Below are 11,770 nucleotides of genomic sequence, written 5' to 3' on the forward strand. Positions count from 1 at the left end.
TAATGGGTGTATTACACAGACGTGCGCATAAATTCAACTATACAACCACACGTTGTACAGTGGGTTGACATATGTAAATCCGGGGCTGACTTCAGCGCATTGTAGTGCTCTCGCAGGTGAACGATCGGGCAGCACCCAATTTACCTGATATATACCTGTGACAGACAGTGATCTACCTGTGACAAGACAGTAGGATGCAATAAATTGCGTTGACCGACAATTAGTAAAACAATTGACATGTTCAACACCACAGCCTTTCTGGAAACAGAAAAGCCTGTTTCTTGCAACATAGTAATTTTATAATTGAAAATTTTGTTGAAGTGCATTAAAAAACTGACGGACAAAAGAGGCTGACAAGGACAGCACTTGCTCTCATAACTGAAGGTTTATTAGTCAGAAAAGTTATTTAAAGCAGATACATGGTTTTTCGCACATGTGCATCAGAACAGGGTGCAACAGAAACCACTCGTGTCAGTTTTACAAAAATTGTCCAAGTTATGTATCATTTACTATATTTTACAAGTACCAGGTGTCGAGATACGCGTATTTTTTATAATGCAGCACAATCATAGCTTGTTTGTTTGGAAAAAAACATTGACCATTTTTAATGGTAACAAGATTAGGTTACAGCCAAATTCAAAAGGTTAATTATAATAGCTGATTTTACTACTTTAGAATGTGAAGAAGAATAATCTAGGATTGGTCCCTTCGAACAGGCAGAGTTTTTTAAAACAAATAATTAGGCTTTCAAACTATTCTTCTGGTGTTCTCCACTGAGAAGGTATTGCGAGGGAAGAAACGAAAAGAATGCCTCACCAAAGGTGCTAAAAAATGACAAATGTTTGCACTTGTCCCGTATGTGCATGGGTTTTCGCATGCTGTAAAAAAATATGCAAAAAACTTTACCTTGATGTTTTTTCCACCAGTGAAAAATTGCAGCAAATGTGTTCCAGAACTGAATTGAAAAGCAGAATGAAGACAAGCCTTGTGAAGAAAGGCTGTGGTGTTGAACATGTCAATTGTTTCACTAATTGTCGGTCGAACATGGTTTATTTTATCCTACTGTCTTGTCACGGGATATATATCAGGTAGACTGAGTGCTGCCCGATCGCTCAGCTGCAAGAGCCCTACAATGCGCTGAAGGCAGAGTGGGCACGGCGAAGCGGCTGGAAAGATGCCGCTAACGAAACGCTTCTTTTTCGTTGTACAGGCCGTGTTTTTCATGCTCGCCGGGCCATCGGAACCTTGCACTACCGGGAATGAAGTTGCGGCGATTACATCTGTCTCTGCTAACTACTGTCCAGTGCCTTCATCGAATTTGGACATACTGGATACGCCCCCTCTGGAACATTGCATGCCCGTGACGTCATCGTTGGATCGCCCTTTTAAAGACAGGCCACACAGTTGGACCTTCAGTGGGCACGGCGAAGCGGCTGGAAAGATGCCGCTAACGAAACGCTTCTTTTTCGTTGTACAGGCCGTGTTTTTCATGCTCGCCGGGCCATCGGAACCTTGCACTACCGGGAATGAAGTTGCGGCGATTACATCTGTCTCTGCTAACTACTGTCCAGTGCCTTCATCGAATTTGGACATACTGGATACGCCCCCTCTGGAACATTGCATGCCCGTGACGTCATCGTTGGATCGCCCTTTTAAAGACAGGCCACACAGTTGGACCTTCAGTGGGCACGGCGAAGCGGCTGGAAAGATGCCGCTAACGAAACGCTTCTTTTTCGTTGTACAGGTTAGTTTTTCTCTTTCAAATCATAGGTCTGGAGACGAAATTGTACTTCTTATTGTGCCGTGCCCACAGACATGTTTTATTATTGCATATGAATGTTATTTTGTTTGCAAGTTATTGCTGTGTGGAGATGTCGAGCAAAACCCTGGGCCAACTGTTGATGAAATGTTTCACGAGCTCTTGAAGGGACAATCTGATATCCGAGCAGAACTTGTAAGCCTTAGAGCACGTTTAGACTCAACAGAATCATTAATAAGCACCTTTGGAGTGCGTCTGAATAACTTAGAAGCAAATGTTAAGCAATTACAAACTCAGAAGGGCGTGAGCGAATCGATACAGGAGTCTGTAGATTCCATTCAGCAGTTAATTGATATTCATCAGTCCAAGCTGGTTGACCTTGAGAATCGCAGTCGCCGGAATAATCTTCTTGTATTTGGTATCAGCGCTGCTGGGAGTGAATCTGAAGCAGAGCTACGTGAAAAGGTAGTGAAGGGCATATTTCATGATCGATTAGGGGTGAAATGCACGACAATTGCGCGGATTCATAGATTAGGCAAGCCGGTATCAAGCAGACGTCCTGTTATACTTTTTTTCCAAGATTATACGGAAAAGCAAGCTGTGTTGCGTCAAGCACATAAGCTGAAGGGAACCAAAATTTATCTTCAAAACGACTACTGTTCTGACACACTCCGCAAAAGAAAACTGCTATGGGCAACTGCAAAAGCAGACAGAGAAAGCGGTAGCAAGGTTGCTCTTGTTCACGATAAGCTTCGTATTGATCACACCTTTTTCTGTTGGGATGACTCGCTTAATGCGCGTAGGAAAGTGTCACATGAGAGTGCCGTAGGGAATCCCAGCTAGCAATTAGGGGAGCACCAACTTCGTTTGCTTTGCTTCAATGCACGGAGTATAACAAATAAAATTGAAAAGTTGGAAAATATTTTGCTCACGCACGATCCTCATGTCTGTGTGATAACAGAGTCTTGGTTACATGAAGCCATTGGCGATAGCGAGATAGTTCCGCCGAACTACCAACTTTTTCGATGTGATCGTGGTCATCGGGGCGGTGGAGTGGCTGTCATTATCAAGTATGGCATTGATGTAACTATTGCTGAGCGTTTTCCAGTGAGAGAGAGTCTGCTTTTAAAACTTTCATTTGCTGATATGTCATTTTTTCTCTGTGCGGTTTATCGATGTCCTAATGCTGATGATTCTTTTATGAGCGGTTTGTACGATGAACTACTACGTCTACGAAGCAAAAATCTTATTTTAACGGGTGACTTCAATCTGCCAGCCATTAATTGGGATGATATAAATTATGGTACTTCTTCTTCGGCTGACACACTCTTAGACATAATGTTTTCTCTAGGCCTTGAGCAAATGGTAGGACACCCCACAAGGGGGAGTTCGATACTTGATCTGCTATTTACAACGGAACTCTTTACCGAAGCGACTATCACAGTTGAAACCGGTATTTCTGACCATAGATTAATATCATTTGTTTGGGACAGGCATGCACGTTGTAAATCAGTGAAAACGCCAGTGGAAAGTGTTGTAAGAGATTTCAATCGAGCGGATGATGTTGCAGTAATTGATTATTTAGAAACACATCTCCCCACATCTGTTAGTGATGTTGATAGAGCCTGGCAACGCTTCCGTGGTATTGTGGACTTCTGTACAAAGAACTTTGTACCGCTTAGGAGAATACGCAGGCGTTCACATAACCCATGGATAAACCGTGAGATTATACAGATCAAGAGAAAGATAAAAAGGTTACGAAAAAAACACAAGACTAGTACGCAACATTTTTCCGATCTTAAAGAAAAATTATTAGAGAGTGTTAGCAAGGCTAGGCATCAATTTTTTAACGACACACTACCTGAATTCATCAGGACAGATCCTGATAAATTTTGGCGCTATATTAAGCAAACTAAAGAAGGCGTTTCTGAAATACAAGTTGATGAGGTCACGATAACAGATCCGGCACTAATTGCTGATCATTTTAATAAATACTTTCAGAGCGTCTTTTCCGAACCACAGTATTATGAACTGCGAGACCCGATGCCCATAATCACGGATGATGTTCTGATAACTCGTGAAGGTGTTTTACAAATGTTACTTAAGGTTAATCCTAAGAAATCGTCAGGCCCTGACGGCATTGGTAATTCATTCCTACGACGCTATGCTGAACAAATCACTGACTTCCTTACTGCCCTTTTCAATGTATCATTCAAATATGGTCAGATACCAGACGATTGGCGTAAAGCTCGTGTTGTGCCGATCTTTAAAAAGGGTAACCGCTATTCTTTGACAAACTACCGTCCTGTTTCTATCACTAGTAGCTGCTGTAAAATGTTAGAGCATGTTGTTGCAAATTACATTAACACATTTTTATCAGAAAATAATATTTTGTCGCCTAATCAACATGGTTTCCGAAAAAATATGTCTACGGTAACACAGCTTGTGTCTACAGTGCATGAATTCGCACGGGTTCTAGATATATCTGGGCAGACTGATGTGTTCTTTTTAGATTTTAGCAAAGCGTTTGATAAGGTGCCTCATGGAAAACTTTTGTTTAAACTCGAAAATATTGGGCTACCTTCGGGTATCGTTAAATGGATTCATATGTACTTAAATAACAGAACTCAATTTGTTGAGGTCAGGGGTTGTTTTTCTTCTTCGCTAAATGTTTCTTCTGGTGTGCCACAAGGTAGTGTGTTAGGCCCCTTGTTATTCTTAATTTTTATTAATGATTTAGTTGATGTCGTACATAAGGACATATCCGTCAGATTATTCGCGGATGATTGTGTTGTTTTTAAAGAAATATGTTGTGTAAATGACCACATATTACTTCAACAGTCTCTTACAAGTATAGATGAGTGGTGTCAAAACTGGGGCATGGAACTTAATAGTGACAAAACAGTTCTCTTGAGAATAACAAGAAAACGAACTCCCAGCCTTTATACTTATTTTCTCCGCAATAACCCACTCAAAGACGTAGAAAAATACAAATATCTAGGAGTCACTTTGACAAAGTCACTTACGTGGTCAGACCACATTACAAGCATATGCACGGCTGCACTTAGGAAACTGTGGTTTCTTAAGAGGAAACTTAAATCCTCAACGAAGGAGACTAGATTATTGGCATATAACACCTGCATCCGATCAAAACTTGAATATGCCTCGGTTGTTTGGGACCCTCAATGTAAAAAAGATATTGCCTTGATTGAAAAAGTTCAACGGAAGGCTGTCAGATTTATATTTAGTAAATATAAAAGATATGATTCGCCAACACAACTTATGCAACTAAATGATATCCAAACACTGGAAATTCGCAGGAAAATTAATCGGTTAACGTTCCTACACAAAATTCTTTCCGGTAAAGTTACAACAAGTCTGCCCAACTGTGTGAAACCTCTATCTTCTAGAAAAACAAGACATAAGCATAAATATTCATTGGCGCCAGTTTTTGCCCGTACCACTGCTTTTAAATATAGTTTTTTCCCTAGGACTATTGCTGACTGGAACTCTTTACCAATAAGTGCTTTTCAGTCCGAAGATATTGAAAACAGCTTGAAACTTTTTTTGTTTAGTTCTGAATGATGTATCCATATGGTGTGTATTCGCAGTGCCCGAGTAATGTAGTTAGTTGACTTCTGCTGCGCATGAGTGTTCTGATCACTGTTTATGTGCCGTAACTCTGTTGTGCAAGTGCACTATAAGTTGTCTAATTAAGTGCTGTGACATTGTACTTTTTTTTTTTGTTGTTTTTGCCCCTCCTGCTTGGGCCTAAGTATAGGCCTGCAGAACCTGTAAATAAATAAATAAAATAAAGGCGGCCCCGAATTTACACTTGTCTGCCCACGGCACAAAGTGTGGTTGTATATAGCAAAATTTTGTGCACGTCTGTGTTATACTCCCATCGTGACACAAAAACTAGGGAGTTGTGTCAGCTCATCATCTGTACCCTTTTTAGATTGTGAAATCTCATTTCTGGATGACTTGATGAGGGTGGAACATCCCCTCTTGTATTTTCCTTTCACTTCGTTCTTTTCTGGTATATATTACCTTCGGTGAATAAACCAACTTTCAGTCTGTGCTTGTTTCTCTCCTCACTTTGTGTCACGTTAGTTTACACTGCCAATATTTCAGTATGAATCTATACCAACTAGCTTGCCTTTCAACCATTCTGCAATACAGTGAAGCTGGTGGCTCGCTGCATTGGGCACACCCGCGTTTGTGCGTCACTCCTTACAGCAAACCCCGACGCCCTCTTCCCACACTTTTTAGAACAAGCGCCTCACACTCACCTCAGCAGTGAAGCATGGAGTGGGAGGCCTTGCACAAAAAGGTCGCCTAGGGCAGCTATTAGATGAGGCTTCTCATAGTTAGTTAATTATTCGAACAGCTTTCATATAGCACATTACGACATACGGACATGAGGAGCACTTTGTAATGCCCTTTTGTGCCTTCTCATGTCCCTGTTTTTCTGTACTACATCAGAGCTGCGCAAAAACTATTTGAAAAAAACGCTTTCTTCATATCTCGAATGTGGATCATTTCTGTAAGGGCTTTGATACTGATACTCATCTCCAGAATAAGAAAGATCTGGGTGGCGATTATAGAATATTGAGATTTCGTCCCACAGTGATGTTTCAACTCATAGTGACAGCATAAAGTGCCTCCCTCCCTCCCCCCCAAAAATAAATGGTTTATACTACTGACACACCTGTAGATCACGTGATAAAAGTGCTATTAGCTGCAATAGATGCATAAATAATGCAAATACAATTGCACAAAGTCACGGACTCCATGAGAAACTGCGAGTCACTATGAAAACATCCGCATGTACGATACCCCAGCTCTAGAACACGACCTTCGAGTCTAAAGGGTGTTGCCCCAGTCAAGTCTCATGCCACAAGACCTCGTGACCAGTGGTATGTAGATGCCACGAAAGAGCAGCTTCAATATTAAAATTTTTGATAACCTCTGTTTTCAAGCACGCACTGTTAGCATGTATTCAGCAAGGACAATACCTATACGGTGTGTTTGTGTTACAATAAATATCAGCTGTCAGTCTCTTTGTTTCCACTGTCCTTGCCTTGGTGCACTTACTGATTTCAAGGGGTCAGCTAGATCCATTCCATGCCAACTACTAAACACCGTTTCAAACTTAAGACATGAAGTGGTCATGTATTTACTGCATTGACATGCCACTATGAATTAGGCAACAAGGTGAAAGAAGCTATGCTCCCATGCCTTCTGGACGACTAGGTGGGAATGTTTGAAATATGGAAAGCAGCTGAATAAAACCTTGAACTTGATTTTTTTGCTTACACAGTATTCATAGTGGTTAATTGTGGCACTTATATTACCACTCCTGTGACAGTTTTCACTCTGGATTATAAATATTATTCACAGCACAAAGCATACAGGGAAGGAAAAGTTAACATGACACTGTTCTCGAGTTCAGCTACTGTTCTGAGTTTATTTCTTTTCTTTTTTGCAACCACCACTTAAAACTTACTAAAGTACTCCAGTTCTGTTTTCAATTCTGTGTTGCTGTGCACTGTCACAGCGAAATCGTGCATGGTGCTCATTCGTCTCTCCCAGTTGGTCTGAGCATTAAAAAAAAAGTACGGTTTGGCAGGTTTTTGTACTCTTTTTCGCTAGCCATCATCATACTAGCAACAGTACAAATAATTTCTTGTGCGTGGAGAATAGACTTAACAGTCGCATCAGCCGATATTTTAGCAATAGCGTTTCTGTTTCTGCCAACTACGAAGATATTCACGGCCACTGGATTGCTTGAAAAATTGATTTGCTGTACAAACTTGAAGGAAAACAAGGGAGACAGAAAAGAGCGCAGTATTGCTTCACTAGATTGATTTATAAATAGATAATTGTTTCCGACCTACCGGCTAGCGGTTCTGTTGTTTTTTTTTCTTTTTCAAGAGTTAGGTGATTTGTCAGAGTCGTCCCACTTATTCTGCGCTAGAATGGTGCGGAGTTCTGACCACCTTACAAGTGGCTAGACTAGAAACACGCGCGCGTGCACTAGATGCTTACAGCAGCACGAGCGTCCTTCAACTATACGTACAGGTTCTGGAACCGTAGAATGCGAGATTAATGCACGGCAGTGGTGCACAGCTGTTCATGGAAGGCAACGAAGTCGCTGCTGCGGTTCGCTCAACCACGGTCCTTGTTTGCGGATTCATTGTGGGCGATTTCGGGTCACTGAGCCAGCGTTGCGTACACTGTTCACTGCGCGTGGAATTCCATATCGATTGCCGCACGCGAATAACGTCTCACGGTCGTTCTACGCAAACACTAGTGTGTCCGCGGTAGTTGCAAGCGCGTTCCAGCTGTTGCAGCCACTCCGGGCCGCCACTCCGTCTTTGCCTGGCGGTCGCAGGCAACTGGATAGCCACGTGAAAGAAAAAAAAAAAAGGAAACAAGGCAATCTGGACAACAGAGTGTGTAACCAGCACAGTGTGTAAAGTAATTCACAGCTCGTGAGGGCACGGGCGCACATGCACAGAGTTTCTCAGAAATACGACTTGAGAAACTCTATGAGTCTATGAGCACAGGTTTGAAAACAAAAACTGACAGATTACCGCGGCTCGACACACGGCTGCATTTGGCTTTATGTGACTTTACGAAGGGGCGTTGTCGGTGTGGTCACGGTGGTACAATATTCTATCCCCATAGTCGTGGTTGTTCACAATAAAACTATTCCGTTTGCTTTTCCTTCACAGGCAATTCTGTTTTTTGAACTTGCCTGAAGCGCGCGGACTGACTCCTAATTTAAGCCCGATATATATGCAAAGTTTTTCCGGCGTTTTGCCAGCGCCACTTCCCTCGGCGTCATCGCGTCAACGCCGCCAGGGAGGGTGGTATACCACATTTTAGAAGTGTGGCAGCTTGGGCTAGTTGGTATGGCATGACGATAGTTATAGCGCGAGAACAAAACGACGACACAGAGACAAGGAGAACACGAAAGACACGGCGATAGTTATAGCGCGAGAACAAAACGACGACACAGAGACAAGAAGGACACGAAAGACACGAGCGCCGTGTCTTTCGTGTCCTTCTTGTCTCTGTGTCGTCGTTTTGTTCTCGCGCTATAACTATCGTCATGCCATACCAACTAGCCCAAGCCGCCACACTTCTACGGAAGACACGACCGCTAATTTCCAACTGAGTTTATTGCGCAGAGCGCGAAAATATATAGAGGAGACAGTAACCATGTAACAAAAACCATATGGCACAAAGAGCAAAACATGAGTAAGAGGGAAAAAAAAACAAAAGCACAGAAAATCGGCAAAAATATATAAGAAAACAAAACAGAAAAGTAAAGACAATATAACTACTTTCGCGCACCGAAACCTTCGAGGAACCTTAGGTCCTCGGACAGAGCCACGGAGGGCTTGCTAATACAAGGCACCTGTTCGCGTGCCATCTGCGTGGCCTCGACAATGACTCAGGTGCGCTCATCTCTTTGATTGTACAGCGTCGCTGTGTCCTTGAAGAGGGGCACACAATTGCACTCAGTGCAGTGCTGAGCAAGAAAACCATCTTTCCCGTTTCTAACATTGTTAGCGTGTTCTCTCAGCCGATCGTTCAGACACCTTCCGGTCGTTCCGACATAACAAGCACCGCATGAATGGGGGGTCCTATAGACAACTTCCCGGGAGCATGCTGCATACCTGTTTCTATGTTGAACTTTGCATTCCGTTTATGACTGCGTTTTCAGGGGGTTTGTAGATTTGGTGAGGCTGATACATTTGAACGGTGCCGAGAACGGGAAACGAACTCCAACACGTTTTCCGATTTTCTTGAGCCTGTGTGATATGTGGTGTTTGTATGGAATCATGGCTATCCTTTCACGTTCTGTATCCGTGTTGCTCAGATTCTGTCGCTTCCTCTGCTCTGCCTTATTAGTCCGCAGGATCGTCTCAGCAACGGGAGCGATAAACGTCTCGGAGAAACCCGAAGCCTTAAGCCGGAAAACTTGAGCTTTGAAGCTCCCAGAGATATTGTGGGTGCACGACCTATTTAAGGCATTCTCAAGACAGGTTCGTGCTATGCCTCGCTTAACTAACTTGCTGTGAGCGGACGAAAAAGGAAGTAGAGGTTTCTGCGCACGTGGTTCATAACACCAATAGATGTGCTGTGAGCTAAAAACCAGTCTTAAATCCAAAAAGCGTAATTTGTCATTCTCGGGCATTTCATGTGTCAACACTAAGGCTTTAAACAATCTTCAAACACACCTATCGTTTGAGTCGCAAACAAGTGGAACATAGAAGAATTACAATTTAGAAGAACCAAGAAGTCATTCACGTATCTGCATACTTTGACGACATGCGAACCTTCTAACTTTTCCTGCAGTTTGTTGCCCATTTTTGCCAATAGAGGATCACTGAGTAGAGGTGCTATGCATGAGCCGATTGAAACACCCTTTTTCTGCAGATAAATGCAATCATTCCATTGAACGAAAGTAGAGGTAAGGTACAGCAAAACCAGGTCAGGAAAATATCGCGCAGTGATGCCAGTTTTTAATTGGAAGCTCAATTCCCCGAAAATCTCTATGTTATCCCTTATACATTCTAATGCCTCATCGTGAGGCACTACTCCTACTCTCTCCCTCACAATGAGGTAAACGGGCATCAGTGCGCGATATTTTTCTGACCTGGTTTTGCTGTACCTTACCTCTACTTTCGTTCAATGGAATGATTGCATTTATCTACAGAAAAAAGGTGTTTCAATCGGCTCATGCATAGCACCTTTACTCAGTGATCTTCTATTGGCAAAAATGGGCAAAAAACTGCAGGAAAAGTTAGAAGGTTCGCATGTCGTCAAAGTATGCAGATACGTGAATGACTTCTTGGTTCTTCTAAATTGTAATTCTTCTATGTTCCACTTGTTTGCGACTCAAACGATAGGTGTGTTCGAAGATTGTTTAAAGCCTTAGTGTTGACACATGAAATGCCCGAGAATGACAAGTTACGCTTTTTGGATTTAAGACTGGTTTTTAGCTCACAGCACATCTATTGGTGTTATGAACCACCTGCGCAGAAACCTCTACTTCCTTTTTCTTCCGCTCACAGCAAGTTAATTAAGCGAGACATAGCACGAACCTGTCTTGAGAATGCCTTAAATAGATCGTGCGCCCACAATATCTCTGCGAGCTTCAAAGCTAAAGTTTCCCGGCCCAAGGCTTCGGGTTTCCCCGAGGCGTTTATCGCTTCCGTTGCTGAGACTATCCTGCGGACTAATAAGGCACAGCAGAGGCAGCGACAGAATCCGAGCAACACGGATATAGAACGTGAAAGCATAACCGTGATTCCATACAAACACCAGATATCACACAGGCTCAAGAAAATCGGAAAACGTGTTGGAGTTCGTTTCCTGTTCTCGGCACTGTTCAAATTAATCAGCCTCACCAAATCTACAAACCCCCATGAAAATGCAGTCATCAACAGAATGCGCAAAGTTCAACATAGAAACAGGTATGCGGCATGCTCCCGGGAAGTTGTCTGTAGGACCCCTCTTTCATGTGGTGCTTGTTCTGTCGGAACGACCGGAAGGTGTGTGAACGATCGGCTGAGAGAACACGCTAACAATGTTAGAAACGGGAAATATGGTTTTCTTGCTCAGCACTGCACTGAGTGCAATTGTGTGCCCCCCTTCAAAGACACAGCGACGCTGTACAAGCAAAGAGATGAGCGCACCTGAGTCATTGTCGAGGCCGCGCAGATGGCACGCGAACAGGTGCCTTGTATTAGCAAGCCCTCCGTGGCTCTGTCCGAAAACCTAAGGTTCCTCGAAGGTTTCGGTGCGCGCAAGTAGTTAAGTTATATTGTCTTTACTTTTCTGTTTCGTTTTCTTATAGATTTTTCTTTGCCGATTTTCTGTGCTTTTGTTTTTGTTTTTTTTCTCTTACTCATGTTCTGCTCTTTGTGCCATATGGTTTTTGTCACATGGTTACTGTCTCCTCTATATATTTTCGCGCTCTGCGCAATAAAC

At 42.8% G+C, this 11,770-nt stretch overlaps 1 protein-coding gene across 3 annotated transcripts in view; it reads right to left on the bottom strand.

Moving 5' to 3' along the window:
- Positions 1–8,372, bottom strand: part of LOC119167520 (uncharacterized) — a 70,252-nt gene extending 61,880 nt beyond the window's left edge. For 2 of the 3 annotated variants that reach the window (XM_075891101.1, XM_075891100.1), the window contains exon 1: positions 7,842–8,372. The gene's annotated coding sequence lies outside the window, so the exon portion shown is untranslated. The remainder of the gene's footprint in view (positions 1–7,841) is intronic. The other variant, XM_075891099.1, reaches the window with a different exon arrangement.
- Between the last annotated feature and the right edge of the window lie 3,398 nt (positions 8,373–11,770).

The sequence above is a fragment of the Rhipicephalus microplus genome, chromosome 3 (genome assembly GCF_043290135.1).
Source record: "Rhipicephalus microplus isolate Deutch F79 chromosome 3, USDA_Rmic, whole genome shotgun sequence".
NCBI classification, from domain to species: domain Eukaryota; kingdom Metazoa; phylum Arthropoda; class Arachnida; order Ixodida; family Ixodidae; genus Rhipicephalus; species Rhipicephalus microplus.